General features: G+C 35.5%; 1 long non-coding RNA gene and 1 pseudogene across 3 annotated transcripts; both read left to right on the forward strand.

Moving 5' to 3' along the window:
- Positions 1–590: 590 nt before the first annotated feature.
- LOC148780354 (uncharacterized) lies at positions 591–1,016 on the forward strand. 2 transcript variants are annotated; one of them, XR_016041356.1, is made up of 2 exons: positions 591–681; positions 879–1,016. It is a non-coding gene; the product is annotated as an uncharacterized LOC148780354 (long non-coding RNA). The 2 variants fall into 2 exon arrangements; XR_016041355.1 differs by having other exon boundaries at positions 599–681; positions 874–1,016.
- A 6,768-nt stretch (positions 1,017–7,784) lies between these two features.
- LOC18424203 (ammonium transporter 2 member 3-like) lies at positions 7,785–10,938 on the forward strand (annotated as a pseudogene). The gene is made up of 3 exons (XR_016041357.1): positions 7,785–8,451; positions 9,429–9,714; positions 10,325–10,938. The product of XR_016041357.1 is annotated as an ammonium transporter 2 member 3-like (transcript).
- The last annotated feature ends 1,674 nt before the right edge of the window (positions 10,939–12,612 follow it).

Raw genomic sequence — 12,612 nt, forward strand, 5'->3', positions numbered from 1 at the left:
GCGAGTGAAAATATTTTTATATTTCGGGCCTTGTGGGCTTGCAATTGCAAATAAGACTGGATTATTACTAGTGGTGTTGCGTGGAATTAAACTTTTGAAAGATCGGTGTGCTTCTTTGGGTAGGATGGTGGAGGGTGGAGGGTGATTATTTAAATAATAATTATTAATGTGGGCTGGATTACATTTCTATAGTATGCAGTCTAGAGGTATAAAGCATTTATCTTAAAGATGGATACGAATAGGTGCCCATCTATAAACAATTGTAACTAACTGTTCAAAAGATTTCTTAATATAATTATTATTTTTAATTTTAAAATTTATTTATTTATTCATATTCATGTTGAAATTAGGATTAAATTATATTTATTACCAAGCCCCCGTTTCTACAATATGCAGGGTGACTGCAACCGTGTCCTTTAAATATCAACCGGTGTTAAAAAGGTCGGCCCCCTTGGAGTTTGAGAAAGTTTTGGATGGAGGTGTCGGAAAAAAGTTCGCCCCTTGGAGTTTGAGAAAGTTTTGGACGGAGGTGATGGGTATCTGTCGAGATCAAGTGGTGTTTTGTAACGGTCGAGATCAAATGGTGTTTTGTAACTATGTTTATAGGGTGGCAAATCATAGGGCATATGCTTTGGTCAAAGATGGAGCTGTGGTTGGACATTTAGTTGTTTATCCGTTAAGGTAATTTTGATTTTTTCATTTGATTAATAAAATTATGGGCTCTTGTCAAAAAAAAAAAAAAAAAAGAGATCCAAATAACATACGCTTCTCGTGTATGGTATGTTGTATTTCCACCCTGCCTTGTAAGAAGGGTTAAGATTAACTTTTACTCCCCAATGAAATGTCTCATTCTTGGAGGTGGCTATGATTCAGCTCAGCCATTGGTCTATGAGGACGATGAATGCCCCCTAAAGCGTTACGGTACGCGTGTGTTGTATTTCCTGTTATAAGTTGGGACCAGTTCAGAGTAACCGCCATCTAAATGCTACAGCCTACAAGAAGGAAATTTCCTACCTCATAATTTTTCTTTCTTATTTTTATTTTTATTTTTATTTATGAAATTCGTGTAACTTTTTTTTGGAATGATAAATTTTACCACATCGAGAGTTTAATTATTTAACCACTATTATAGTTTTTTTTAATTAATTAGGGTTGGCTACATGAATTATGCTCTTTCATTATGTTCTATTAAAGGACATACACTCAATGAAGCCACAAATCTTCATATTTTTTTTGAAGATAATAACTCTAAAGTAAATTGTAAAATTCAAAATAAAAAATATATATAATCATCATCATCGTTATTCAAGTCTTATCTCGACTATTTAAGGTGGCTATGCAAATCATATCCTGCCATTTTGCTCTATCAAAGACCATACCTTCAGTTAGACCATAAGTCACTCTTCTCATTACTTCCAACCATTTTTGCTCTTTTAGAGTTTATATTTGAATCAAAACTTTCCTCCTAACTTAAAAAATAAAAAGAAAAATATATAATAAAGCTATTTACTTTTTGATATAAAAAACTCAATCAATATTTTATTATTAGATGTAAAATGAGTGGTTGGGATGGGTCAATGATGAGGTATAAAGTTTAAAATATATATATATATATATAAATAAAAGATTTTACAGTTTTATTGGATTTCAAATTTAATGATTAAAAGTATTAAAACCAAATAATATTAAAATATACAATCCCATAAAGAATTTCATCTACCTCTTTCGGAGTGACATCATGCTCGAAAGGAGTACACTACACGTGCTTATCGACCTCTCAAAAAGTACGTCACATTCAATAAAATTAGAAAGTTAATATCCTTAACTTAATCTATTTTTGAAAATTTAATAAACGGATACTTTTTTTACGCGGGCCCTACTCTGTCCTTTCCAGAAAACATGGATGTATACGTTCACGCTTATATAAAAGCAGGCGTTTACTGTACGCGCGCGTTAAACCACTTACAAATCGTCACGTGTCACGAAAAGTGGGACCCGTCCTTCGTCCTTAACCCCTAAGATGCGGTGGCATATAACTGATTTCATATATAATACCAATTAAAACAAGGCACTCCCTGCAGCTTGTATCAACAACCCCAAATTTAGCCAAGCCAAGTAAGACAAAAAGAAAGTTCCGCGTTTTTGCATTCTAGGGTTAGGGTTTTTTAACTGAAAAAACCACTGGCTCTGTGTTTTTTTTTTTCGCCGGAAAAACACTCCAGGCTGATTTCCCGACGATTTCGTCGGAATCAGATGGGGCAATGTGTCTCACGGCGCCGGAAAACAAATAAGTGGGATAATGAGGATTCCAGGCCTCTGGAGACGGGGTGTCTCGCCATAGCCAAGGAGCAGAGGTCGAGGCTCTATATTGTAAGAAGATGCATTGTAATGCTTCTTTGTTGGCAAAAATATGGGAGATACTGATTGTTCAAGAGCTTGTCTATGGCTTTTCCGGTGAGTTCTTCGGATTTCAGGTAAGGGGTTTATGCAAATGAAGGTTTTGTTCTCATAATTCCCCTTAGTTGTGTATCATGAGGCTTCGATGATCATTTCAATGGGCAAATTCAATAGAAATACAGAGAGATTGAATGCGTTCATCATTCATTTGAAACCGAACTCGAGCCGTGGAGGCGACCATGCAGGGTTATGAGGTCTTTGGTTTTTACCTTTGTAAAGAAAATATATGGAATTTTAGAGAAAATAGAGATGATTTATTTTGCTATGTGAATAAATTCATGTACAAAAAGAGATGCAAATGTTACGTTTAGATGGCCGCCATTTTTGTATTTATTGATTGATTGGGTTTTCGGGAAAATATAAATAAAATGGTTAATGCACCTAAAAAATCAATTAGCAAGGTGATTAAATCACCATTTACCAACAAAGTCGTTGCTTAAAAAATAATAACAAAAAAATAAAATCATTTTCTTACCTCCTCAACAATCTTTAAATTTTTTAATCCACGTACCTCCTTGATTTTTTCATTAAAAGTTGCCTAAATTACTTTTGTTTTAAGAAGGGTTTTGTACAATGGGGAGATACTTTTGCTCCAAGTCCTTGAAGAGGTATTTGAATGAAAGAGTTTAAGAAGCGACCACTTTGTTAGGAAATTAAATAATTTAACCTCGCTGTTTTTTGAGAAAAATTGACCATTTTAATGACAAATATCCCTTTCTTTGTTGAACTCGTGTGGGCCTGTATATCTATTTTGGATATAGAAGGTTCAGAATCAACGTAAAGGACATGCCCCAAAGTGAGGGGCAACTTATTCTAGAATCTAGATATGGGGTTCATTATTGTTTTGAACTTTTTTTTATTTTTTAAGCCCCCAGAAATTTTAAGTTTTTCCAATGTAGATGCAGCATCATCGTTCAGCTATCGTATATGTATTAAGCCTGATTCATTTTGATTTCCATTCCTACACTAAGTACTAGTAATTTAATTGAAAATTTACCATATGAAATATAATTGAAAAAAGAAAACTCACTCTTACATAGAAATTGTCACCTATATTGATGTTGGAAAAAGTTTATATAGAGCGGAGGCTCTAAACAATCAAATTAGAGTCCACCTCAAAATCTTCTAGATCTTCACTAGAAGAGATAGTTTTGTTGCCCAAATATATTCAAATTGGATCATCTCAACATCATGGGCATGAAAAAAATTGGATTTCAAGTTTTGAAAATAGTGCATCTTGTAACGTATTTTTAGATTGTCAATTTATTTCAAGTTTTGAAAATAGTGCATTTTGTAATGTATTTCAAGTTTTGAAAATAATGCATCTTGTAATGTATTTTTGGACGGTCAATTTTCAAGATTTTCAAGTTTTCATAGATCTGCTCGACTTACACTATTTTTGAAGCTTTAAATTTTATAATTAAAGATGAAAATATATTTTAAAGCTATTACAAAGATTTTTAGTACTGAAACCATATTTTTCGATACTATTTGAAGGTGCGTTTTACTTTGATTGTTTAGAGCCTCGGCTTTGTACAAACCACACACATTGATGATTGCCATGAAAAAGCTATTTATGTAAAAATGAGTTTTTATTGTTTGGATAGCATCTGCAACATCGAAGATGAATTTACTTTTCGTATGAGGAAGTCACAATCACTCTTGTCCCTTGGATTTGAAATTGGGTGGTAGTAAGAATGTCATAAAAAAGATTCAGAATTTTTTTTTAAAAAAAAATTTCTCGGACTTCTTGACTAAGCCAAGCCATCCAATTTGACATCTAAGGACTAGACTAAGAATGATTGTGACCTCCTTAATAAATTCTATTACGACCCCACCCCATACCGGCCCCGTCCGCCCCACAAAGGCTAGCACTGAGCCCATAGAGCGTAGGGTCGGACACAGAGGTCGAAACAAAACCAGTATCAAACTAGCACTCAACAAATTGAAAATGAATTCTAATAACCATCCAATAAAAAAGATTTGAGCATTTACCAAGAACTAAGATGATGAATTAAGATAAACCTAAGCACTTTGATAGCCAAACTGTCATAAAAAAGAAATATAAGTCTAACATCTTGATGGGGTCGGGCATCCGCCCTGACAGTCTCCTGGCACAGGCTCTCCATCAATGCTGATTAACTATCTACATGGTGCAAATAAGGGGTGAGTTTCATAGTACATGGTGAAAGTAAGGGGTGAGTTTCATAACCCTAAGTGGAAACTCGATGTCACGATTTCATACATATACCAATTCATTCATGCCACATATATCATACTTCAGTTTACAAGTCTCACCATTCATATAAGCATTTATCACAATTGACATTATACTCATCCTGGTTCTAACTTATTAACATGGACGTAATCAAGTGCCAATGAATTTTATTATGAGTTCCCTCAAAGGAATATATTGGAAGATATTGTTGTTTTTATCTTGGCCCCAAAGCTGTTGGAAGAGATTGTCTTTTTCTATTTTGGCCCCAACAAGCTACACGCTCATCTCAGTTTATTTTTATTTTGTTCCATAAGGGAATCTAATGGCAAATAAATTTCATAGCATTTGGGGAGAAAAACAAATTCTCTATTTGTAAAATAGAGCAAACGATTTGTGTGGCAGGCAGAAAAAGCTTCAGCCACAGATTTTGGTTCCAAATGATAGAAATGGGCAATCTCCTTGGAAAATCATTTCCTAGTAATCTTTTTCTAGGGATCCCTTTGACAAATAAATTCCTAATCGTCTACCTCTTTTGGAAAGAATCAATTTTCCGAAAGTGTTAGTAAAAATGGAGGCCATGACCTTTTAAGTTAAGTTCAATGAGGCTCATGTGGTTGTATCACTACGACCCTAGCCCCATTCTCAGAAGATCCGGTTCATTGTTTTCGAACAATGAACCCTTGTCCCCTTGTACAACTTTTCTAAATGAGATGGGGTATTTGTCATCTTGGTAATATAAAGGAAATCTAAAAAAATTAAATTTAACAATAGCCTTTTAGTCTTTCACTATAGGGAACTTATTAAAATCCACTTGAAAGTATGAACATCAATTATTTGGCATTTCACTTATTTATCAACGCTCAAAATGTATCTAAAATAGCAGCTATTCTAACGCATGATTACGTTTTTTTTTAATGGAATATTTGAAATTAACTAGAAATAGATGAGGTGTTCAATAGTTTGTAGTACTTTTTGATAAATATCCCATTTGGTGTATCAGTTGACCATGATCTCTGTTGCTAATTCGTCAAGAATAATTTTAATTATTTACCAAAACCATTCTTTAAAATAACATACTCAATCTCGTGATGTATGGATATGATCAAGAAAAAAAATCTTAAGTCCTAAAAATAGTACTTATTGTAATACATTATCTAGACTGTTCACTTTCAAAATTTTGAAATGTTTATATGCTTGATCTACACCATGTTTAGACCTTTGAATTCATAGTTTAAAAGTGAAAATAGATTTTCAGGCTATGGTAAGGTTTTCCAACGCCGATACTACATCTTTTAGCAAGATAGAGGTGAGCGTTACTTTGATTATTTAAAGTTGATCCTTTATTCAAACCACACATTAAGAAATTCATCAAAACACTCACAAGACATGAACTATTCAGCTATAGAAAAAGTTTATATAAGGTTGAGGCCCTAAACAATCAAATTAAAGCAAACCTCAGAAATTCATTGGAAGAGGTTTGTTTTGATGTCACAAAACTCGCAAATTGATCATCTCGACCTTACATAAATGAAAAAAAATGGATTTCGAGTGGGAGATAGTGCATCTTGTAATACATTATCTGGGCAGTCAATCTTCAATATTTTTAAGTCTTTATAGATTTACTCGATTTATACTATTCTAAAGCTTTAAAATTTATGAATAGAAATACAAATAAATTTTCAATCTACCATAAAGATTTTCTTGCCATTAAACAATCACCTCGGCACTATTTAGATGTACAACTTACTTTGATTGTTTAGGGCCTCAACCTTATACAAACCCCACCTTGCTAAATTTCTATTTAAGAAAAATTACAAATAACCCCCAAGGCTAGACTTTCAATACATGTTACCCCCAACCTAACTTTTTTCTCCAAAATACACTTTCTAGCAAATACCACCCAAACTAAAAAAACGATTATTTTTTTTATGAAAATACCCTTTTTCGTACATAAAATTTTAATTTTGGCCGGGCATTCACGTGGGCTTACATGGGCTGCCAGACTGCTCTTTGACATTGCCGGACCCCCTAACCTCTCTTTGACATTGTCGGACTGCACTTTGGGCCTGTTGCCGGATCGCACTTTGGCCGTGCTGGACCGCATGAGCCTATTGTCGGACCGTTCTTTGTCAGTGCTGGACCGCCACTTGTATTACTAGACTGTCACTGTTATTTACCGGAATGACATTACACTGCCGGGACGCCCTAAGAATACGCCGGACCGCCTTTTCATAGGAAAGAGGAGAGAAAGGTGTGGGTAAAAATAAGAGAAGGTAGTTTAAACCCTTTTTTATTTTCTTGGGTTGGGGGTATTGGCAAAGAAGTATTTTTGAGTAAAAAGTGAGAAACTTTTTTTTGGTTGGAGTTACTTGCATAGAAAATCTAGTAATGGGGTTATTTGAAATTTTTGGTTTGTTTTTAAGACTCGACCCAAACGGAAATAACGGATCGGGTCGAGACCAATCACTTGGAGCCCACTGGGTCAACCTGTAAACCTTGACCCGTTCCTACAAGTTGGATCCTCTACGGTGAGATGTTGTCCTTTACCATCGATCCGTCCGGCCGCGCCGACGGAATCACGGCCACACACCTTTCTAAAGCGCAGTTGCAACTTTACGAAAGCGTTTGAAGTACAAGTGGTCCTAAATCAAAACGTTTCCACACAAATATGCAAAGTGACCGTATACTATGCTCCTGCAGTAGCATATTGTGTATCTACTCTTTAACTCAAAATGCCTACTTATCAAAATGTTTTTAGCCTAAAACTTTCGGGAACCACATAAGAAATACTAGATGACTATTTTTCAAAGAAAAAATTTGAATTTTGAGTTTTATTACACTCAGATGTAACCCTTCAAATTTTTTTTGACAATCTTCATTCAATCTTGAGGCAAGGTAGAGATTACATCCCTGATCTACAATATATTTTTAGCATGTCTGTTGCTCGAGGGAGTAAATAAATAGTATAAAACCAATTCTTTATCAAGAATTTAAAACGGCAAAACGAGTTAGGTGCGCCACTATAACACCTCTTGTAACAGTGTAACTGCATCTTTAATTCAAGAAACCAGAGAATGCATCTGAGTATTTCCGCCAAGATTCGGGATCATCGCCCCTTTCAACATAGCATAGCAACCCATGTTCCCACATTCACCATTGAAGCAAGAGAGAGAGAAGTGTGTGTGTGAGAGATAGAGGAGAATGGCCGCGGTGGAGCTGCCCCCTGCACTCTGGCTGAGCGAGGGGACGCCGGAGTGGCTGAACGTGGCGGACAATGCATGGCAGCTAACAGCAGCGACGTGTGTGGGGATGCAGAGCGTCCCAGGCCTGATAATCCTGTACGGTAGTGTCATGAAGAAGAAATGGGCTGTGAATTCGGCATTCATGGCTCTCTATGCCTTTGCAGCAGTTTTGATCTGCTGGGTGTGCTGGGTCACCGCATGTCGTTCGGGAGCACCACCTTGGTTAAAGGTGTTTTGGGCAGGGGTGCTTCCTCCCTGGACCAAGCCTATCTGTTATGACAAAGTCCGTATAGAGCCTTTTTTCTTGCTTTCACAGCCATTACTGTAATACTTTTTGCTGGTTCACTGCTGGGGAGGATGAACTTCTATGCTTGGATGCTGTTTGTGCCGCTTTGGCTTACGCTGTCATACACAGTGGGGGCTTTCAACATCTGGGGCGGCGGATTCCTTGAGAAGATGGGCATCGTGGATTTTTCCGGCGGTTATGTTATTCATCTGTCTTCCGGGATCGCCGGTTTTACTGCTGCCTATTGGGTAAACCACTCATATATTCAGTTCAAAAAGCATACAAATCTATCATAGTATACAATCTTTTTGTTAATATTTGAAGAAGTATACTGTATTTAAAAGGAAAATATAAACTGATCTATATAATCATAGTAACAATTAATTGGAAAAAGGCTTTGACGATGATGATCATAGTAACAATGATGACCATGTGTTTTATCACCATCTTGTAAAATGGTTAGACAAAGATGGAACAATAGCGATGTTCAATTGGTTGAATTGTACAGTTTGATCAGCTTGCCTCCATCGCAGTCCAACCCATTGCTGGTTCAGTGATAACCTCATCTTTATGGGGTTATTATGATCGTATGGATCAAATTATATCGAGGCCATATATCAACGGTGTATTTCTGTAAAGTAATTGGCAAAGCATGGGAATATCGAATGTCCAGCTGCTATACAAATGGTGCTCACTGGAGAGTATCCATGGTTGTATAGTTCCTAAGGACACTAATCCACCTTTCAGAGTTAATTTTCACCTTTCTACATCTGTTACAGACAGTTTATGAACCTTAGAGGGCGCTCTTACTATAATTACTGGTATAAGATATACTTTCTTCTTCTTATGCTTAAAAAACCTGTACTTTTCCTAGGTAGGACGCTCCAAAATTCAACTTTCCAAAGAGATTCAGTATTTGGTTAATTTCAACAAAAGTAACTCAAAATGATATGAAGATTGTGGCTAAGGCTTGGAACACCAAGGTGTTGGCAATTGCAATACTGCATCACAAGTTCAAAGCCCAAAACTGAACTACTGAAAGAAAAAAAAAAAAAAAACTCAAATATGAAATGAGGATCCCAAACAACTAAAATATGGTAAATACGACCCACAAAAAATGCACATGAATATCCGGCAAAGACCCTAGGTGTGCATGCTACATATGCCAATTTCTCTAATTAAACCAGGGTTGATTGTGTTTTGACGGTTTTCGAATGAAAAAAAGGTTGGGCCAAGGATTTCATTGAATAAGAAGAAATTCCCACCCAACAACATTATCCACATGCTTGGAGGTGAAGGCTTGCTCTGGTTAGGGTGGACAAGCTTCAATGGAGGACCACCCTGTGCAGCTAATATGTTCTCAGCATTGGCCATACTCAACACTCATCTTTGCACTGACACAAGCTTACTCATGTGGCTCTCTTTGGACATGCTCATCAATGGCAGGAGCTCTGTGACCGGGGTGGTGCAAGGGATGATAACTGGCTTGGTCTGCATCACCCCTGGTGCAGGTGAACCATTCTACTCTTCTTTCTTGATATATATTCATGTCTTCATGTATGTATGCATGTGTGAATGTTTAAAGATAAGAGGTATAAAACGGGTCATGTATCATACATTATAACTTCAAGGACCATGTGAAAATGTTTTTATTTTTGAAGGGAACTATATCATAATGAAAAAGAAATCCAGTGAACAGAGTTGGTCTGTAAATTTTCATCATGACTCATTTGAGCATAATGTTAACATTGTCTACACTTCAGGATGAGTATTCTGTGATTCATATGACCATAGAAAAATTACTATTTCAAATTTCCTGAGCATCCATACAATCCATGGACAGTGGTAGAAATTCATGACCATAGGTTTTCTGTGGGCCCATGTATATGTTTTTCCTTTATTTTATGCCCCAATAAAAATAGAAATTTGTTTTTGTCTTAGGTTAAAGGGTTTTGTTTTGTTATCCATTTGTGTTGTGCAGCCTTTAAATAATCAACTCATTCCAATTCCATCTCTTAGCCCCAAAACATAAAACAAAAAGAAATAGTTTTGAACTATGATGTTCTCCAACAATGTTTGAAGGCAAAATTTATCTCCCTTAAGTTTCTTGTTCAATTGCAGGAATAGTAGAACCCTGGGCAGCAGTACTGATGGGTGCAGTCTCAGGGTCCCTGCCATGGTACACCATGATGATGCTCCACCGCAGTTCCTCCCTACTCCAAAAGGTCGATGACCCCCTCAATGTCTCCCACACGCACACCGTCGCTGGTTTCATTGGTGGAATCCTCTCAGGCCTGTTTGCACAACCAAACCTCACTAGTCTATTCTATAATATGGTAGCAACAGACATGGCTTGTTTTATTGCTTCGAGAAAGGGGATTATCGTAAAGGCTTTCATCAAATGGCTATACAAGTTATGGGTGCAGCTTTCATAACAGTGTGGAAACTGGTGGTCACGAGTGCCATATGCCTCGTGATAAACCAGGTTGTGCCTTTGAGGATGGCCGAGGTAAAGTTCAAGGTTGGAGATGATGCTGTGCATGGGGAGGAAGCCTATTGTGGGATGATGGGGAGAAGACTAGCTTCATTCAATGGTCGACTGGAAACTGCATAATGGGAGATTGATGTCCGTTTTTGTTTATAACAGTCTTTTCTTCTTAGCTATCATATGTCTCCATTGTAGATGAGTTACATAATGAATATAAGAATTCAAGATGTTATGTTGTAGCACCTCACCACCCTGACCATTTAGTCTTGAGTGCATTGCTAATCCTACTAGCCTCCCCCTTTTCGCGAAACAACGTTGCTACTACTCTCTCTCTCCACAAAAACCAATCATACTCTCCCTGCCTCCCTCTCCACATAAAAACTCAAAATTTGTCACTAATCTTAACATGAAATCAAAAAATAAGAAATATAATAGATGTAAGGAAATAAAATAAACAATTTTAGAACCATACAGTGATTAATTCTCAAATAAATGTAAAGAATAGTTATTTGCCAACTTCAATAATGCATATGTAATAGAGGAAGAGGGCTCATAGAACATAAATAAAATCTTGTGCATTCTAACATATACAATTATTTAGTATGACATAATAGCTTATAACTATCTTTATTAAAATTATTTTCTTATTAGTATGTAGGATATATTCTTAATTTTGTAAAAAATGATAAATATTTTTAATATTTAATTACTCATTAGAAAATCTAGAGATTGCTTATAATCAAATTTTACGATAAAATTCAGTGCAGTTATAAATTAAAATTTTACATTTTTAAAGTTCTTAAAAATAGATAAATTAGTCATAAATGCAATTGAAACCAGGCTTTGAGAAAAAAAAATATTATAAAATTGTTCTTATATTTATAATAAGAGTAATGATCCTATGAGACCCTCCCACACCCATGCGTGTAGGATCCCAAATGATCACCATTAAATTTGGTACAGATATCTAAGAAAGTTATCACATGGGTGTGGGACTTGATTTTTCTAAAGATATGTGCCTAATGGTGATCCTTTGGGGTTCTACACACATTGGTGTGGGAGGGTCTCATAGGATCATTACTCTTTAGTATATATGACATATTTTGTTATTAATGATTTAATAAACCATAATGAAAAATCTTGAATCTAAAAAGTTTGAAAGTTTATAATAAATGAATTTTGAAACATAAAAATTTATTGCCAAATGAGATCATTTGATGTGTAATGATTTTGGGGAGGTTTGAAAATTTAAGTGATACCTTTCTATTAATAAATTTAAGTGACCAGCATTGCTTTATAAGACAAAATGTTGGTTGATCAGCAAACAACATACTATCAAATGAATGTAGTTAAGATGATGATATTGAGAAGGGTGATAAGAAAAGAAAGGATAAAATTCAGATTGAATACATTCAAAAAAATTTGGATGTGCCTCAATAGGTAATAAGATAAAAGAAAGTAAACCTACATGGGCTGATTATGTGCAATATTGACCTAATATAAGACCAATTGGAAGTGTGATTTAGTTCAAGTGAAAGGCTTAAAAGGATAAAAGGAATAATTTAAAAAGACAAATGAAAGTGGTATGACCCTCGATAGAGCAATGGCGATACCTTATCGCTGATCCTAAATAACAAGAACAAACTCAGGTGATGATGATGATCAAAGCCCCATTTATAGTGGGGTGAGGTTGGTATAAGGTGTCATTCTTATACTATTGAAGTAAGGTGCGCCTCAAAATTATGCCAAAAAATGCAGTTTTGGTGCCTCAAATCCTTGCAATAATATGAAAATCTATTGTTGGCCCCAATTATGAAATTTAAAGTCAATTAAGCAGATCTATGAATACTTGAAAATATTGAAAATGAATGGTTCAGATAATGTGTTTTTTAGGATTAGAAATCCTTTTGTTTTTCATGTT

The sequence above is a fragment of the Amborella trichopoda genome, chromosome 9, assembly GCF_054954075.1.
Source record: "Amborella trichopoda isolate Santa Cruz 75 chromosome 9, AtrichopodaSantaCruz75HAP2 v2.0, whole genome shotgun sequence".
In the NCBI taxonomy this organism is placed as follows: Eukaryota; Viridiplantae; Streptophyta; class Magnoliopsida; order Amborellales; family Amborellaceae; genus Amborella; species Amborella trichopoda.